Consider the following 20,723-nt stretch of genomic DNA (forward strand, 5'->3'; position numbering starts at 1 on the left):
CAACTGCAGTCTTAGCTATGGGTTCATGACATCAAACTGCCCTCTGCCTGCAGTCTAAAAAACTCCTATCCCTGTCTGCCCCTATTCTTCTCCAGTTGTATCAAGAAACATCTACTCATTCCTACTTCCTCTCCTTTCCCCTTGTCTCTACCTCCCAGCCTTATTTAGTCATTCACCTTGCTTTGAAAGTCCCTTTCCTCACACCAACCAACCTAAGGCAAGGATGTGAATACAGTCTAGACACTCTTTTAGGGATCCATGTCCCATCTTCACAGGAAATTATCCTCGAATGATTAGGGTGGGAGGGGACCTCAAAAACCATTTTGTCCCAACTCCCCTGCCATGGGCAGGGACACCTTCCACTAGACCAGGTTGCTCAGAGCCCCATCCAACCTCAAAAACTTCCAGGGGATGGGGCATCCACTGCTTCTCTGGGCATCCCATTCTAGTGCTTCACCACTCTTGGAGTGAAGAATCACAGCAGCAGCTCTGCTTTACAAAACACAGGCAGCAGCAGACAAAGAACGAGGCACCCAGGGAGAGCAAGAGGGGCACTGCTGGGAGGGAGGGGAGGGAAGGGGGAGGTCATAAACACTGCTCATTCACTTGGGCCTTTGGAGCATGAAGGAATTGCTGCCAGTGAAGGAAGTGTGGAAAATAGCATAGTAACAGCAGGCAGGCAAATATCTCAAGCACATGAGAGCCTGTCTCCCAAGTGACAAAATGCCTGCAGAAATCACAGAACAATCTATGCTTGCTGGCTCTTGTTCAGCCACCAGTACAAGGACCTGGGCTGTGATATTGCATGGCACAGCCTTCTTAGAACTGTTTAGGTGACTGTCCTGGCCTCAGGTGTGAACTGGTTCTCTGCTCTGTCTCTGAACCATTACTTTAGTTTTCTCTCCTCAATATAAAGATATTTTAAAAAAAACCCAAACCCTCAATACTGCCTAAAATGTAAATTTACTACCTAGAATGGGTTTCCCAACAGACAGGGTTTTCTATTATAGCTTTTCCTTCCAGGATTCAGCTTACAGAGTTACAATGGTTTTATAACAGACACTCAGAATCACTTTTCCATTCATTTTATTGTGGTTTACTGTGGACCTATGATGAGAAAAATCCACCTCTGCGAGAACATGGAAGAACACGGTAGAAATAGATTTATGCATTTCTTGGGCTCAATGACTCCTGTTGAATCACTAGGAAAACAAGAATAACACTACTGAAAGTTAAATCAGTCCAAATTATTCTGAACTATGCTACTTTTTTAAAATTTTCTTTTACCTCTAAGTGGGGAGAGATAAAAAAGAAAGCATAGTATCAGGGGGACCCCAGAAGTGTGGAAAAATAAAAGTGTGCTAAACTGACCTTTCATTAGGGACTCCCCAAGCTTAATGGGCTATCGTACAAAGAAAATAATTATTAAAAAAATAAAAATCAATTAGCTTTTCCTCTCTTTATTGACTTTTTAAAGAATGCCTCTGGAGAGTTTTCACTTCCAGTATCAGGGCTTAAAAACATAGCTAGGTAATGCAAGAGACAGTCTGAATGAGACATCAGACAGAGACTACTAATCCAAGGTTATTTATTACTCAAAACTTAACAAAAGCAGCTCATTTTTCTATGCAGAAAGTCTCAGTTGCATGGGAGGACACTGTAAACAGAGGAGGGTGAGGCTGAGACAGATTGTAACAGTGAAATGGCACCAAAAAAGTATATTCTTTTGCTGGTTTTTCTGAGCTTATTCAAACTGAATGACTCTGAAGACCTGATCCCGTTTTAACTGAAGCCAGTGAAAGATTTGCCACACATTTCAGAGTACAAAACCAGCCCTTCAGTCATAGCACCTCTGCCAGATTTTGTTTCACACCCTGCCAAAATGTCATAGCTTGAATCACTTCAGTAGCTTGAGCCATTTAAAACTGGACTGAATAAAACCCTGGAGACTAAACTGCAGAGAGAAATCTTCCCCTGTTCTTTCCCTTATCACTGCTCTTCTGCCTCACTGGGTTACATGAATAGCAACCAAAAACTGCAAAGCACTGACAGACATGGTGTCTCTGGGCATTTCAGATGTTTCACAAGCAAGCTTTGAAAATGTGAAACCTCTGTCCTTCTACCTTTTTACATTGTGTCCAAGAGGACCTAAGTGGACCATAACAGAAAGATAATAGAGTAGCTGACTTGGAATGTTTTGGAAAAACTGCATTGAATTTGAGAGATGTTATGGCAGCTGCAGACATCAGTGCAGTAAGTTTAATTAAAGTGCAAATTTAAGGTCTTCAGCAACATAATCTGAACTGACCTGGAGCAGACAAAATATCATAGAAATAGCAAGATAATTCAAGTTATTAACTCATCAAAAAGCTGGAGAGATGGAACACCCATTTTGCAGGGTAGAGAGCGACTTCGATAGTTAACCCAATAGAGGGAGCTACACAAGGGGCTATTTGGCTGAGGACAGTGACACTGATAATTTAATTATACTGGTTGGTCACACCATAACCAGAGTTACACTAGAGATATAGATCACAACAAGCCTGCCAAGAGAGCTGGCCCTGCAGAATTCCTTTGATATGATGTACATCTCAGTGCTGTCCAAATCGCTGATGAGTCACAGATTGTTCTGCAGGACACAGAAAATCTTAATAAATTATTTTATTGCATAATCCTTTCCTATTGATTCCTTGTAAATACCTGCAAAAATTGTTAAATAACAACACACAGCCCCCTGAGCTTTTTCACTGGCTGCCTCAGCAAACCACATAGGTCTTGCAAAACTGCCAGGATGTAACTGAGGTTTCAGGAACATACCAAGCTCTAACTGTCAAGTTGTCTCTGCAAGCAGAGGAATGTCAAGTGGCACTGGCTGTAATTGCCATCATATCTCAGATGAGGTTTCTATCCTGAATCTCACCGTCTTGTCTCAGTTGGTTAATTAACAGTTTTAGGGATGGCTATTTTGCCTTTCTTTTTGCCACATTTTCTGGAATATGCAGAGATTCTTATCAAATTATTACATACTTACCAAGTAATTAACTTCATCAGCATAAATTAATCACCAAACCATCCTAAGAGCTGTATCACAGATGGGGAAAACGAGGTAAGAGCTCAATCCATAGCCTCAGGCTCTGCAGCAAAACTACTGCAATAATGCTTTTTGAATTCAGGAGTTCCTACTTCCCATTTCTGCTCTCAGACTAAATCAATCCTTTAAGCTGCCTCTGAATGCTTCCAATTGCAGCAAATATAAACCTTGTGGAAGGGACCTGGGCCTGCAGTAATTCTGAGAACTAATCTCCAACGGGCAGGTGAACTATAGGGAAGAAACATTTAATATTGCCATTTGCAACTGGCAGCCTCTGTTTGCTGGCTTTGAGTTCACAGAGAGCAGCCCTGCAGGAAACTGTGATACTGGAACTGATTCTCTGGTGACAGTGGCCTTTATCACACACAGAAATAAAGATAAAAATGGCTGTCTAAAGAAAAAGGACTTAGAGCTCCAAGGTAAATGACTTTGAAAAACGGTGCAGAAAGTGAGTCAACTGCTGATTATGCAGATTGTGTTGGAAACAGGAGGGCAAAGCTACTTGCTGAAGGGAAACCACGTTTGGGAACATTTAAGCTTCAGGATGGGCAATGCTGTGTTGTGAAATCTGTGTATTGAGGATTTCTGGTTTTGTCTGTATGGCTAGATTTCTGGGAAGAGCACTTTCCATAAAACCATGTTCAAGAAGCCCATGCTGAAGTAATTCTTTTTCCCCTTTAGTTTGTACGTGGTTACAAACAATGAAGCTCTCAGTTCTTTACACTTCGCAGGGGAGAATGTACAAAGAGCTGCTCAATCTCTTTCAGTTCAGCTCTTTAATTCTCATGGGTATCCAGTTGCAAGGTATCTGTATCAGTCTGAGTTCTCAGCTGTGCTTCAGGCTGTTTTGGCTCCTGTTTGAACACGTTGTTTGAGAGCTGACCAGGTTTCAGCATGAACACGTGAGGGCTGCTGGGCCTAAATCCGTTTGACGTTGGCAGAGGAGCAGCACCACAAACCCAGCAGTGCTCTCTCTGGTGATGAAATGCCAAGTAAGCACTTTCACAGAGCCAGGCTAATCTGAACACTGATGTTTGCCATCCAGAAGGAAGCAAGCTGTACAACTAAAGGAGGCATATCACAAGGAAGATTTGAATGCTTCCTGATTGGTTTCCCAAATAATTATGTCATTTGCTTCTAACTGAGGCTAGCTTGCAATTCAAGTGTTACATGGTTTTCTCAAGTGCAAACTGCAATTAAGGAATCAGAAGGCAAGATGCAAACCATACCACAGGATCAGCTAAGAATAAATGGTGAAACCAGACAAATTAATTTTCAATTTATTTCCTCCTGTTACTGCCAGACAGTCACAAATGCAAACTGAAGAAAAAAGAATATAAACATATTTATAGCTAATGTAATAAATTAACACCTGTACACTACATTAACGTGTGAAATTTGCTAAATTAAAATGCTAAATTAAAATGCTATATTTGGCTCAGTCACTTAGCAACAGCTGCATCCATTTAGGATGTTTCTATTCTGCAGCTGTTAGCTGGTACCTCAGGCTGGAGCTCCCATAGAATCATAGAATGATTTGAGTTGGAAGTGACCTTAAAGCTCATCTCGTTCCACCCCCACTACCATGGGTAGGGACACCTTCTACTAGACCAAGTTGCTCAAAGCCCCATCCAACCTGCTTTGAACACTTCCAGGGATGGGGCAGCCACAGCTTCCTGGGCACTGTGTGATGGTGTCTCATCACCTTCACAGGGAAGAATTCCTTCCTGGTTTCTAATCTAAACTTACTCTCTTTCAGTTTAAGCCATTTTCTCTTGTCCTCTAACTTCATGTCCTTGTCAAAAATCCCTCTCCAGTCCTCTTGTAGCCCCTTTAGGCACTGGAAGATGTCCCTTCAGGAGACTAGAAGGTCTTCCCAGAGCCTTCTCTCCTCCAGGCTGAACAACCACAACTCTCTCAGCCTGTCTCCACAGCAGAGGTGCTCCAGCCTCCTGATAATTTTTGCAGCACTAGTCAGATCCATGTCCTCTCCATGCTGAGGAGTCCAGAGCTGGATTCAATACTCCAGGTGGGGTTTCAGAAGAGCAGAGTGACAGAGTGTCCTCCCTCACCCTGCTGCTTGCACTGCTTTGGATACAGCCCAGAACACAGCTGGGTAATGAGTGCACAATGCTGGGTCATGTCCAGCCCCTCATCCACCAGCACTCCCAAGTCTTTTTCTCAGGGCTGCAATCAATCCATTCATTCTCCAGTGTGTGTTGATACCAGGAGTTGCCCCAATTCACATGAAGCATCTTGCACTTGGCCTTTTTTGACCTCGTGAAGCTCCCACAGACACACTTCTTGAGCTTGTCCAGGTCCCTCTGGATGCCATCCCATCTTCCAGGCACATCATCTGCACCACAAATCTTTGTGTCATCAGCAGACTTGCTGAGGGTGCACTCATCCCTTCACCAAAGTCAGCAGAAGGAATTGCCTACCTGCCTTTTTCCTGCTTCTCTCCAAAATCAAGTGTCTTAATTCAAATACATTTTTATAACTACCTACTAGTTAGGTTTTGTTGTCAGGTAGAAGCATCAGCACCTGTTTCTTCTGACAGCTCTGGGGTGAAGCAGTAACCCACACCAGAGGGGCAGAACAAGCAGCCACATCTTAAACTGCCACAGCAGTACTCACCAGAGTGTACCCAGCAGTGCCTGAACTGAAGATGAAAGTAGAATTGTGAAAAAACATTAAAATGCCCAAGGGAATAATCACAAGAAAAATTGCTACAGGAATTTTGTCACAGTGCAACAAACTATTTAGGAATGACCATACCAAAAAGAGGGAGCATAAGGGTTAGAAGACATCCCAGGTAAAAGGGACATCTTTGTTGGTCTTAGCTATCTTGACTATTTAACTGCAATGCTGTGGTTATTTATTTACTGGTTTCCTGATGTGACTATGAATGCTGTGATATGTGTTCAGGTCAATGCTGTCCCTTGTGAGGCAGGTGTGCCTGGGGCACAGTTTCCAGATCACAACCCTCAGTGGATGCAGACAAAGGAATGCCTACTCTGAGGATCATGGGTAGAATTAAGAGTAACACAGGAGCTGAACTGCTTGCCAAGGAAAATTCGGAAAGCACAAAACTTTGCCACCCATTAAGAAATCACTTGGGCTGGTGATTTTGAAGGACAATGCTTTTCAACCTATACACCTAAATTCCAATAGAATAATGCTTCAAAACTAATATTTTGATCCTTGGATATTCCTGCCAGAGAACACCACCGGAATGAACAAATTCAATAAGTTACATTCACAAAAAGATTATATCTGTGGGATGGTGCTTGCATTTTCTTGTTCAAATGGATCAATGAAGTTTCTTTCTAGGAGCTGCAGCATCTCCAGCTTCACTGAAAGCCCTTGGGCAGGGCATAATGGTATATCTAGAGTACCAGGGTACCAGGTATCACCAGGTATCATCAGGCTGGAATTCCCTCAAGCACAGGAATACTTTCTCCCATGCATTCCTTTGACAAGAAGAACTACACAATTCCATAAGAATAGCACTGCAGCCTCCATAATAAAATTTAAGATAAGGATGGTGTCATCATGCTCAGACACAAAGGAGCAATTGGTATGCTGGAAATGCTGCTTGCTTTATTAATCATCCTAATTTTTTGTTGTGTTTTCTTTCTTCATGAACAGAAAAAGACAGGAAACAGCTATCTGCTCTTAGCCTGTGTATAATCTGCACAGTCACCAGGGATGCCACAACCTTTGGCTGATGCATTTCACTTTTAAAAACTAAGCAGACAAAACATGTACCCAGCCTAGGCTGTACAGTCATTACAATCTCATTGAATGCCCATACATGAAAATCATACCCAGACCAGGTGTTATACAAACAAGATCAAGGCCCCCACCTGATGTTTTTATCAGTACCCACAATGGCAAGACCATGGCTTATAGGCACCATCATAACACTAATTATGAGTAATAGTTTCCAACCTAAATGATACAGTAATAATTTACCAAGCCTGAACTCACAGCTCCAGCATGACACACGTACACATCCAAACCACCCACTGGTACTGCAAAAAGCAGGAGTTATTGTGCTTATTTATTTATTTCCACCGGGAGCAACACATCCTATTGTAGAAGTGGAGGAAAACCATCCAACATTGCATGACTAATCTCTGTAACAAACAGGCACTGAAAATATACTCAGGAAAGTAACCTAATAAGCTGAGTGGCCTCTGCTCAGTATGCTTGATAGTCATATATGTTATGCCAGGGAGTAGGATAACAAGAGTTCATCACCTCTGTTTTGTTCTGCATCATGTACATGTTCTGTGCATATACAAATTAGAGCTATTAAAAAACAATTACCTTCAGCATATATGCTACTATATTCAAACTACTAGTGAGTCCACTTCAGCTTTTGCTAGCCTAGCTAGGAATTGCATGTGGTTCCTTCCTACTACAAGAGCTAAATATCCATTAGCAGATGGTCCTCAGGCTTTATCAGTAAATGTAGAACTGAAGATTTGTGTTGAAACATGAAAAAGAAGTAAGCAGTTTGCTAATACTAAGCAAATACCAGTCAGTGATTGCCAGTGCCTATATCTTTTCCTGGTTTTCTATCCCAAATTCTGGAAGGTAATGTGATGACTGAGAAGATCACAAAAACAGCAGGTTACAAGGCTCGCTTAGTAAGAGAAAATAAACTGAAATGCATTGCCTTAAGTGCTTTAAAAAAAAAAAAATCAGCTCAGCAAGCAACTCAAATCCTCAAAACCTATGTTGGAAGTTCTCTACTTTTCCAGAGTGTTCCCCCTCTTCAACCTTCTAGGTCTGTTTTGTTGGGTTTTTTTAAATAACACAATTATTTGAAGGCATTCAAGATGAGCAGAAACACAGCTGAAATTATTGCTTTGCATGGTGTGAGGAATGAGAGATTTCCCTTTTAAGTCCACTCTGCATACTACTTCCAAAGCCAGTTAATTAAGTCTCAGTCTACTTTACAAAATACTAGAAAAAAAGATCTTCTGTTGCTTTATAGACAGTATACAGAGCAGAATTTGCACTTGCCAGGATTTACCAGCAGACCATGTAAAGCACACAGTCATAGACAATTTTGTGTATCCAGTTAAGCCAAAAAACCCTTTGCACAGCCTACACACCTGCAGTGACAACACCCTGACAGCTGCTAGTTGTCAACCCAGGCAGAGCCTGGCAAAACCAGTGTGGGGTTTGCTGCCTTTGCTATTTACCTGCATATTTTCCATGAGTCTTTCCTTCATGACCTGTTAGTTTAACATAGACAATATGGCACAAAACAACCAGTTTAGTGGGCTCATGGTATGCAATCATGCAAAACCCCAGATAAGTAAGGAACTTTGACCTCACCTGTTCATGTCACCCTTCTTGCCCTAATCCTCACTTTCACCTGTTCAGCTCAGGTTTTTTTGTGGCAACACACCAAGTGCTTCACTGAAGTCCCAAGAGACTCCATTTTCCTTGTCAAAAATCAGTTATTTCACATAATAAACATACTCTTGTTGTGGTACTACCTATTTTGGTTAACTCCTTTTACTTCTTACCTGATGTCCATTTGTTTCTAAATTCTCCAGATTTGTTGTAAAGCCTCTGCTTCCATCAAGGCCAGATTAGTTCTCCTGAGAAGCTTACAGGCTAAGCTGCAGTTTGCTGGTTGCTCTGCAGGATGGCTAGTGAAGAAATAGCATGCTTGAGACTTCTGTTCCACAGAGATCTGGGTTTTCTTTGAAGTAATTTGCCTTTCTGCTTGCAATGCAATTCTAAAGAAAGCATTATATAGCAATGAAGTCATAATGTCAAAGTGTTATTTACACTTTGATTGCAAGGGAACTGTTTTGTTAGCTATGCCCACTATTTTTGTTTGCTGTGGTGTCACCTTCTGTGGCAGAGAGGGACTTCACTAGGAACATCTACACCAGCACTTCTCCCTTGTCTAACAAAGTAATGATTTAAGGTGTGATCACTGGTACTTACTGCAGATCAAAAGAAAGCAGCTGATGAAACCAAAGTGTGTCCCAGCGTGTGAGATGACTTTTCTTGTTATTCCAATTGGAATGGAAAGCTTTGATCCTGCAGTACATCCACATGCCTGCAATCTGAGCCAAATTCTCCTGTCAGTCACAAGTTTGCCACACACATTAGACCAGAGTCCTTCCAAGTGTAAGTCTACAGACTTCTATGCAATCAAATCATGACACATTTAGCCTACTGTTATCTACTTTTTCTTTATACAAAATATTTTATCCAGGCTTCTAGGATGCTGCAGAAACCAAAGTGTATCACACAGCCTCCCTGTATTAAACACACCAAATAAGTTTAAAGAAGGGTGAGACACAGCTGCACAAGAATGCACTGACTTCCAAGAGCTGCACCAGGAGACCTGAAGAGTTCTGGAGCAGAACAAAGGTTGGCATCCCCAGGGACTGAGCTCCTCAGACAAGTTCCCTGACCTGAGAAAGCCCAACTCCCACAGCTCAGTCACAGAGGATTGCTGGGTGAAGAACAAGACAGACTGTCCCTGAGTGCCTGCCTGCCTGAGGCAAGGAGTGACACTCACTGAAGCATTTTCTGGGAAGACAATTCTACCTGGTTCACAAAACCAAGCAGCTTATCTAATACTGTAAGAAATGCATAGAAGCCAGAAACTTTCACAGTCATTACTGCATGCCCAAATCCCTTTGAGCTCTGTGGGAAGGAGAAGAAGAATGGACATCTTCAAAACCACAAGCACTTACAACAAAACAAAATTACAATCTCTATTGTTTGTTAACAGCACTCAGCCTGCAACATCCAGCTGGGGAGCTCTGACATGCAGCAGCGAGGCTTAAGGATTTTAAAAGGTTTTATATTACAAATTATTAGTAACCATGTTTATCAGCATGGAATTTAGTGTTCTAAGGTGGTAACAAAGGACAGCAGAGATTCTGCAAAGAGAATATGTTTCCAGTTTGAAAAAGCACATAATCTAAGTAGACAAATCAGGGACTACACACTGCTGTTTGTGCTCCCAGCCAAAGCTCATACATCTAAGTTTTTCAAATATAGTCCAAGTCAGTAGTAACTGAAAAATCTGGACTTCTGACAGCTATTCCATGTTGTGACTGCAAAGCCTTAGAATCCTTGCCTAGGGCTTCCAGCCTCTACCTCTATACAAACAATACACAATGTTAATTAAACACACATAAAAGGCTGAAAGAACATTCATGAAATTTGCAAATCTAAGCATTTGAAGGCTGCAAAATGCCGAAGTGAATGTTAGCTGCACCACCTTAATTATTGCCCTTTGCATATATTCCTTATGATGGATTTTCATTACCTGAATTGGTGCCGTTTTTCCACAGCTTCCCAGCTTCCTCATTTGGTTCACAAAAAGAACATTCACTTAACAGGAGATTGATGTCATTTGTCTTTGTGCACCAAGTTTATGCAATCTGAGTCTTAAGTAAGTTGAGTCTCCTTTGGAAATACTGACCTTGCCACAATGAACTTACAAAACCATAATTTAGATATTGCATAGATATGGCAATAATCCACCTTTTAAAGCAACAGCAGCTCAGTTCCTTTTCTTCTCTAATTTCTTGCATGTTCCAAAGTCATATTCACTGTAAGCTCGCCAAACCTGAAGAGGGAAAATATTACTTTATTCTATAGTTTTCTATGATTTTCATCATGATAGAACTTCATCATTTCTTTCTTATTTTTATAATATCCTAGAAGATGGAGAAGTTAATCTCTCCAGTCCTGTAGGGAACATCTCTTGCTCAGTCTCAGTTTCTCACTTCCCATACATCCTGTCATTTCTGTTTTGTTTGTCCAATACATTTGTCCCCACGCACATCAAACTGTTTAGGTAAATCTTTCTCTACTCCCCCACAGCCAATTCAACACCTTCATAAGGCCAGTTCTAGTTTCCTGTTTATGTCCCCTCTCTCCCATCATCTCATCCAGCCTCTGTCATTCTCCCACCCACTGTTTTATTTCACTGTTGAAGTTCAGCACAACTCCCCAGAACATGAGAAGTCAGATTCTTTTTTAAAGGCTCCTGACTTGGCCAAATTTAGGTCAATTTTCACAGGCACAAGAAGTGCAGACCTGACACATAGCCCAGCCTCTTGCCAAACAAAAAAAAACAAAAAACCCAAAATCAAACAAATAACAAAAAAAACCCCAAAAACAAAACAAAACAAAACAAAACAAAAAAAAAAAAAAAAAAAAAAAAAAAAGAAACCCACACTACAAAAGCATCTGGGCTTCTAAGATATTTTAACATTGAGAAACAACTTATTCTTCTCTTTTCGTAGTGGGAAATGACTAAACATCTCTGGCTGAAATTTCAGGGGGAGGGAGGGATGAGTCAGCCCAAAACAGACCTCTGGCTGAAAAGCAGCAGAGTTAATTAAAACTGCATAGGTAGTATCAAATAGATGCCCCATTACAAGTCATTAAAGGAAATTGATTATTTTTTTGCAACTTATCCTTTTTTTTTGAGTCTCCATATGAGCTGTGATTACCCTGGTAAGATAGCAGTTACATTTCTGAAGAAATTTTCAAAGTTATAGTCTACTGACTCTTAACATCAGTTCATTAGATTTATCTCAGATTGTAAACACTGAGGAAATTAGGTTTTCACACATTCTTATTAAATACTTCACCCAATGGGATCCATGCAGCTAATTATTATGTTATGAATATGTTTTAATTATGTTTTAAATGCATTGCATCCTCTAGCATACAAAAGGCTACTTTTTTTTCCCTCTGTACTCCCTTTTCATTAGAACCAGTAGGATTCAATTTCCATGTGGTATTATCCAGTCTAGTTCCCTGGTTCATCATGTCTGTGTCTTGAAATCTTAAGCATTTATTACCTTGTTATTGATAGTTTACCAGTTGGAGATTATGGAATTGGACTGGAGTGAGCACATTTGCAAACACTGATGCAAAATCCTATATAACCAAGATTTATTTTAAGCTGTAGCTCATTAAAAAAAAGGGCCCAGGCTCTGTCTTTTTAAGGTACATTTACTTTTGAAAGTAAACATATGTCTTTCTCACTTTCCTGATCTTCAGTTTCAGTTTTGCTCTTACATCCAAGTCAGTTTTCCCCTGTCTGATTTGGATGCAATTTCCCTTTTCAGAGATTGGGCTGAAGATTCTGCTGAGAGCAGACTGGGAGGGACATTGCATTACTGAAATCCTCTGATCCTCAGCTTAATTAGAACTGTTTATATTTATTGTTTAGACAAATTATGCAGTGCCAGTGGTGCTCTGGCACAGCCTAATGAACCCTGATGTAATTGGTAACTTGACTTGGCTTTTCTTTAAGATTATTTCCCAGGTTTCTTGGAGGTTGCTGTATTTTAGCAAGGAGTAGTACTGACAGTAAATGAGCCTGCACATTTTTCAGCTGTGATTCTTGGAACATAACTGATAACATGACTGGAAAGAAATCCTTGAATCATGTGATCTCTGCTACTAGAAGCATGGGAATCAAAGCTGAAAATAAATATGTTTGGTTTCTGGCTTAGCAATGATCACCTACTTCACATTTCACACATCTTTCCATTTGTTCTTGTGTCAATATTGTTTTTTACATTAAACAGGTCATCTCTCTGTGGAGCTTTAGCTTCTTCCATGTATTCTGAAACAGCAACAAGAGACATTTCAAGATTTCATTTGCCTTCATCTAGACATATCTTACAGCTGGTTCATAGTACACTGGCAGCTGGCAACTGAATCCAGATGTTTTACCTGTACTCTTTCTGCAAATTTCCTCTCTTCTATCAGAATTTTTTCCTTAGTCCCTTGTACATGACCATATGACTTCTATTACTCCAGTCCTCAAGGTTATGTAGACTTCCTATATGATGTTCCTGTTCTTCTTCATTTTGATTTTGTCTTCCAATTTTATTTTAAATTTATTGCTAAATTTAATCAGCAAATTTTCTCTTGCCTGAAAATTAGCCCTGAAAATATTAATTTATTGCTTTAATTTTTTTTATTAATTTATTGTTTTTTTGTTTATATTGTATCACTGTTCTCTTGACATGCCTATAAACACATTTCTCTTTATTAGATCTAAATTATTATCTAAGCAGTTAGCACAGCTACCACTTTTTCCATAAACTTTAAAAGTGTCATTTTTCATGGTTACTTGGCTCCTAGGTGGACTGGGAAATTGTGATGGCACTTCAGTCTAATTCCTCAATAATATCGTAACTAAAATGAAACTATTTCATTTGTTAAGTTCAGAAATATTACCTACTGAGAAGAAAGGCATCTGTTCCTGTTTCTCAGGACTATTTTTCCCGAAGAACTCTGAAAACTCATTTCAGTCACATGCTGAATTGTTTTTGGAAATCCTGCAGGCTAGAAATCAAAGAAGGTGGGAAAAAATTGGTGTTTATAAGAAAAGCTTCAATTCTGGGAAACCAGTGGCATTACAGAAAACTAGCAGTTGTCTGTGGTTATGCACTGGCTGAATCTGACCCCAAACAATCTTTTTTTAAAGGTGACATGGAATTTCAGGCTTGAGAGACTCCAATGAGGCACCCATCAACAGGCTAAAACTCATAGAAAGGTAGAATAACTGAGAAGCAGCAGGCTTGACACAGTACTTGTTTTTAAGACCTGGTACCTCAGTGTTATCCTTCAAGTTATCTCTTATTACCTGTCTTGAAGCATGATGTCTAACACCTTATGGAGGAAAAAGCCTCTTGATACTCCGTGCCCTTATCTCACCTTCCTGAAAACTTTTAAAGCTCCAGTTGATTCAGATTGGACCCAGCATGTCCACAGCAAATAGCAAACCCATTGCTCATTTTAGGCCCAGAACATCTGAGTAGGAACAGTTGAAGATAAAGAAAACCCAACAAAATCACAGCCAGTCCACTGAGCACAGACTATGTGCTCTACACACAGGAACTCTGTTACACCTTCAGGTGTCACAGTTCTTAGGTTTACCAATAACTTGAAGTGGCTGGAGGGAGTTCTGTCAAGGGTGCAGGTACTTTGATTTTGTGATCAAGATTAAAACCTTGGAGTCAAGAGGCTCCACATAATCCACAGCCTTCCTGTCATCTCAGACAAGGCATTTAAAAATCTGTTGATTTACTGCCCAATAAAATGAGCAATGTTTTACTGCATCTTGTAATAGTGCTGTGAAACACTTTTTAATGCTCAAGCAATATTCCAATATCATTGTTATTTCTAATTAATTGTATTACATGAGGGTTAGAGATCCCATCTGAGATGTGACTGCTTGCCACTTGGCAATGATAATCCATGCACCCGAGTGTTGACACTGACACTTGACAAGTAGAAGGCTGCAGACAGGCTGAGCTGGATTCAAAACAAGTCCACAACACATGGTTATGCAATAATTAGACTGCATCTCTCTTGACTAGCATGCATGCTTTGCTATCAGATTACCTCATCTCTCACAAATAAATTATGATTTCTTTATGGAAGGAATCAACCACTCAATACTTCTTCTTATGCTGCAATACATGGATTAAAATATAAAATATAAGCAAACAAAATAATCCCCCATAGGAAAAAAAAAAAGTGTATCTGCTTGAGTGAATTGAAAGAAACCAAATTGTGCTAATAACGTTTTAATCTTATTGAACTTTCAAAGCAATGATGTGAATGCCATGATAAACAGGCATGAGATGTCTCCTAGTACTAGAAGCAGCAACTTCACTAACATAAATTTCTGCCACAGGGAGTCACTCACTCGAAATGATCTTCCTGTCTGACACTGAAGTTCTCCTTTGCTTCAGCTTCATGGCATGAGGAACAGACAATGAATAAACACCTTATCAACAGGAATTCCAGCAAAGACAAGCTTACAAATGCTCTCTCTGAAGGGAACCACAATGGACACGAGCATGGTACAGCTCAAGGTGAAGGTGCAAACATAAAAACAGGCATAAATCACTCATGCTCCTTTTCCATAGTTCCACAATCTTTCCTTTGGCACCAGAGGCAGACAACATCAGAGCCAACTAAAAGTTGTGATCATTCCCTTTATATCTGGTTCTCCACTCACCTTTGGTCGAGCTTGCTGCTGCAGCTGTCTCATTCAAGTCCCTCTAAGATGGGCTGCCACCTTCTCTCAAAATCTTTCATCGCCTGTTCATAAAGAAAAGCAGAGCTCCCTTTTGCTTTCTGAACTACTGCTATTGTACTTTCGAGGCTGCAAGCAACACGTGAGTCATTATCAGCAACAACTGAGAGAGGGAGAACAAAAGAACTCACTTCTTTCCCACAGGGAAGTTTCTGGTTGCCATCGCACCTTTTTTGATAAATTGCTTTCATACATGTCAAGGGAATGTGATGTCTGATTGCTGGTTCAGAAGGATAGTTGGCAGGTGTGCACCAACATCACACAGAGAGACAATTTACACTTGAATACAGTTTACCTACAATCTAACTCCAACTCTAAACCCAAGGTGCTTTGGTAACCAGTGCAAAAGGGAGCACTACTAGCACAAGCCCTCCTGCTCATACAGTACAGTGAATGCCACTCACAACTCTGATATATGAAGGAGAAAGACAAAACTGAGTGTGGACCAGGCTGAAAAGTTTCCAAAGAGTATAAAGACAGTGTGCTAAAAAGACTGCTGGATTCCAAGTCTCTAACCCAGCCTTGCAAAACACAAAGACATACTAAATATATTGTAGTGCTGCACGAGACAATGCAATCCCTAGAAACTGTATTTGTACAAAATACATTAATTTGAGCTACTCTCAATCACAGTGGTAATTTATTTGTTGGGTTTATTTCATGGTACGTCACAGAGAGAAAGCTAAGTATCGTGAGAGCAAGCAGAATTCAGTAATGTATCTTTCTTTACAAGTTCAGCAGAATAATGTTGCACTTACACATTTTGTTTTCCTGGAAACAAAAAAAAAAAATCACAAGTAAAAAGAAAACAAAGAAATTATAATTTTTGTTGATCTATGACACTGTGCATATTGAACAGAAGCAGAGATTTCAGTTGGTTCTTTTGGAGATTGTAGTACTAAACTTACTTGAAAATGAGGCATTAGAGCTCAGGGCCTTGTACTGGTTTTTCAGCATTTGCAGTTCTTAGAATGTAGTTCTAGGTTACCTCATATAATCATGTAAAGCTGGTTCATAAGCAACTTAAACATTCTTTTGAAAGTTGGGTGTAGCAGATATATTGAGACAATAAGAACTTCACTTCTGTTCAATACAGAGCCATGTTTTAAGGCAGGCAGCTTGATTCTGGAACAAGCTTCAAACAGATGGAAAGCAACACCATGGGAACAAAAGATGAAGGACTGCATACTGTGCAATTTTTGTTAGCAAGTGTCACTTTACTATCATGAATGGGCTATGGCAGCTAACAGCAACACTTAAGAAAGTCAAAACTAAGGATTATTTTGTATTACATAATCCAGAAGGGTGGGGAGGGGGAAACAAACAAAAAATGAGAAATGGCCTTGAAAAACAAGAGCCTCTAAAAAATGTGAAGCTTCTTCTCTGCCTTTAGCTTTATAACTTCTATCCTTTTTGATTAGAGTGAATTTAGTGGACCCTTGCAAACTTAATGAAGTCCAACAAAGCCGAATTCAAGATCCTGCATATGAGTCAGGGCATTCCCAAATGGTGATTTTATCTATATTAATTTCTATATGTCTTGTTACCTCAGAGTTATGAACATCAGGTGGTTTAGAGATTTCCTTCATCCATGATTCATGTCATAAAATAGCATTAATTGTTACACTTACAGAAAAAAAAGAGTCCTTCCCATCAAAGACAACAGAATGATCAGAAAACAAAAATCAGTGGTCTAACTCAGTGCTAGAGGTCCAAGGTGGCCAGTCATGATTGAAGAGCAAATAAATATCTGGCATTTTTGTATGAGGCAGTAACCTCTGGAGGGAGAGTAGAGGAACAGATGGAAGCAACCTCCTTTCAGTTCCTGGCGTCTAAACCAAACAGGGTTTGCAAAAAACAGATTTTCAGTCCAGTGGCCAGGCCTAGTCACTGTGATCACACTCACATTAGTAAATTAAACAAGTCTGGGACCAGTCTCTGCCCCTGAGGCCAGCTGGCACAGGGCATCCAATGTCCACAGTCTATGAAAGCCTCAAAAGCCAGTGGAAGCACAGTCTGCCTGTTTGTAACAGCAGCATAACCCACACCTAACCCACACCCTGGAGTATTCTGAGATACTGCTCATTGCCCAGGCTAAAACCATGCAAGGATTATGAGAATCAGTAGAAACAGCTGAGTTTGGTGCTCAGGATGCCTGATGCTGTTTAATTTGCTATCAGCAGAGTTTTAGAGAGCCAGTACAATTTCCACACTTCAATCTGTGCCAATGCCCTCAGCAGGTCCTCATGGCAAGAGCCCTCACAGGCAGTGGCATTTCTTGCCCTGAAATCAAAGGCTCCTGGGTGCATTATCTAAGAGCTCAGACTCCTGTGTACTGAGCAATTCCCCTGCTGCTGTGATCCCCACTCTTCCCTACTGCTCATGCACCAGGATCTCTCTCTGCATGCCAGAGCTTCTGGCTGCCCTCTGGTGCAAATCCTGGCTCTGGCATCCAACTGCTGTGAAATGTAGCCAGAAAGGGGAAATGTCCCAAACCTCCACAGCCACTTGCTAAGAAAAGCTGTGCCTGAGCTTGCCAGGGCCTGCTCAACAAGGATTTTCTGTTTGGAGGCACTATGACTACTTTTACTCTCTGTGTTTCCAATGCAGCTTTAAATGTCAGTGGAAATCGACTGATCTTGGATGAAACAAACTGAATCACAATAGAAAAAACAGGGCACACAGATTCCCTGGTATATTGTTACCTGAACTACAGATTGAGCTCCTCTGCATTTATTCATTAACATTAATGTGGATGGAGGCGTTTGCCAGCATTTTCCTGCATGATAATGCCCAATTTCACCCCTGCAAAACCCATCCAAGAATTCTTGGCATGTTGATACCTTCCAAATGACTCAGCCTGCCATAGAAAAAGGAAGTAGATGAGGAAATTTTAGGAAAGAAAGGGGTTGAAACCATATACAGAGCTAAGAACAGTTAACTGCACACAGAAAAAGCAAGAAATACAAGGGCTTGGGCAAAGAAGGAAAGAAGGAATAAACACAAATAGGAAGGAAAATACAAAGACTGATTTGCATGGAAGGGAACATGGGAGAAAAGGATGTAGAGGGACTGAAATGAGGTGAAAAGAAAATAGGACAAATCAGACTGTGACAAAAGGGAAATTATATATGACTGGTACAGAGCAGGCAGGAGCATGAGGGAATGTTGTTCAGGGAGGAGAGAGCATACACAGGGACAACCTGGAATGAGACAGAGCCACCAATGCCACCAAGAGGAAGAAATCAATGAGCCTAAGTAATTCAGTACCAGAAAAATATATGTTGTGAAGTGAGTTTTAAGAGACATTTCAGGCTTGAACACTCGTTTTTACAAATTACAGAATTAAGGGTTTGAATTTGTACACAGGAGATCTACTGTTCTCACCTCCTTGTGGCAGAACACAAAATAAAGCTCCTATAGGAGCACACCAAAAGCAATCGTTTGGAATGGCACTACCCTCTAGTGGTCAAAAAATACAATTTTATGTATACCAGGAAATAAAATATTCACAGCTGGTTGTGCAGATAACTGAAAGATGCAATCAATTCCAGTCCACACTCCAGTAATCCACCTTGAGACCTTATTAGTCTGTTTGAAAATGACAAATTCACGACTGGTCATATCACAACTAACAGTCCAAGGCTCTGAAAGAGACCAGGTTTTTTTTTTCTTCCACATTACATCTACAGAACATCGTTGATGGGAAAAGCAGTTGTTTCAATGCATAGTTTTCACTGTAGTGTTTTGAGACTTATGTAATGGCTTAACACAGTCGTGTCTCCTGCCTTGCCTCACTCAGGTTTTTTTGACATCTAATCTTGTACAAAGAGTAAAAGCCAAAAACTAACTGCTCTGTCATTTTCCCCTTTCCTCTCTTTATATCCCCACTATTCAACTGCTGCTTTTCCCCTCTCCTGCTAAAAACAACCTTATTTCTCAAAGCCAAATACACCTTCCAAATACTCTTTTATCCCTAGACTTCTTAAGCCCAGATATCTCAATGGTCCAACATTTCTGGAAATGTGGAAGAGCTTGTCATGTCACTCCTTTCTAGAGAAATAATTCTGTATGTTTCAACTTGGTTCTTTATGGTAGGTTGACCTTCAACTAAAAACTTGCTGTTGTTGCTTGTAAGTAATATTATATCTGTGTATTGCCTCCTTGCAAGAAACACTCTGTGTGGACTTTGATCGGGCAAAAGTCATTCCTGCAAGGTCTGACAAACTGTCATTGATGCCACCTTGTGGCAAAACTAGTTGGATATTGGAACTCTGGAAAAGCATTCAGCATTTGCCCCTCCTTGCAGGTGCATTGAACTGCAGCACAGTGGTTACTGCTGTTTGCAGCACTTCAGTTTGAGAGTTCATAAAATCAGTATCTGGACACCCCTAAAAACACAGTGCCAGTCAGTGACAGACAGGAGGAGAAGCACCACAAAACACATTTATTTTTGTTTTATTAGGGTGAAAACTAAATCAGCATACCCAATGACACATGGCACAATCATTCATGTGCTCAGAGCTTGGGCATTTTTTCTTTTCCCACCAGCAAAACACTCTGGCAAGAGGTACAACCCACTCCAAATATGGCAAAATAGCACCACAGGGAGAGACTGAAGGAAACCTCAGCCCAAGTCTAACAGGACAGGGAGCATTTCCCAATTACCTCGCACTGGGCTCACCCTTCTCAGTTACCTGACCCAAAGAATTATCCTAAAGGAGCACATGCCTGTTTTTCCAGGACAGTCCTGATGCTATTTGGGCCCTGCTATGAATGCCAGCATTACCACATTCAGCAGAATGAGGCTGATGCCTATTTTTAGCATGGCTTCCATTGGAGAAGCCTGAGAATCAGCACCTGCTTCCTCCGGGCACACTGTCAAACACCCTTCTCCCAGCAAGCGAGTGGGAGGAAGAGGCTGAATCAATCTGCACACCTGCGTTTTGCACCACCACGTTCCCAAAAACACAGGAAATAAACCCCTCTTGTTATAAATTGTGGTAAATGTAAAAATTTTCTTAAGAAAGGATGTTCTCTAATGTTTGATCTTCATATATTTCAAGCCTGATCAACAAGAAAGGTTTTTCTTTCCTCCTGAAAGCAGAACAGCCAACAAGCTCTAAGTGGTGTCACAAATTGTCAGTAGAACTGCCTTGTAAAGGTTTAAGTTCAATGTGTTTCCATGACCTCAGACCTAGGGGGAGCTTGGGAAGAAGGATGCACCACAGATAGTGGACACAACGCAGAATTTGCAGGCCACAAGGACATTTGGCAGAACTCACAAGATAAGAAAGAAACTAATAAAGACAAATCAACGACTGTGCTGAATCAGCTCCAACTCGGTAAAAGGCAATTCTGGCAAGGCACGATCCCGACCACTGACCCAAGAAATCCACCGACTCAAAAAAGATAAACACTGAGCATGCAGACTAATCAGCATGAGAAGAGAGAGAATCATTAACCAATAGAAGATAGAGCACTAATTAATAAGAGAAC

General features: G+C 40.7%; 1 protein-coding gene across 2 annotated transcripts in view; it reads right to left on the reverse strand.

Annotated features, from left to right (window-relative positions):
• PAK1 (p21 (RAC1) activated kinase 1) overlaps positions 1-20,723 on the reverse strand; it is a 100,830-nt gene that overhangs the window by 79,040 nt on the left and 1,067 nt on the right. Inside the window, exon 1 of one of the 2 annotated variants that reach the window (XM_079310573.1) lies at positions 9,071-9,192. The exons of the other annotated variant lie outside the window; for it this stretch is intronic. The gene's annotated coding sequence lies outside the window, so the exon portion shown is untranslated. Of the gene's footprint in view, positions 1-9,070; positions 9,193-20,723 lie in introns of those variants that run through there. 2 annotated transcript variants of the gene reach the window in all.

This window comes from Erithacus rubecula, assembly GCF_903797595.1.
Source record: "Erithacus rubecula genome assembly, chromosome: 1".
Classification (NCBI taxonomy): domain Eukaryota; kingdom Metazoa; phylum Chordata; class Aves; order Passeriformes; family Muscicapidae; genus Erithacus; species Erithacus rubecula.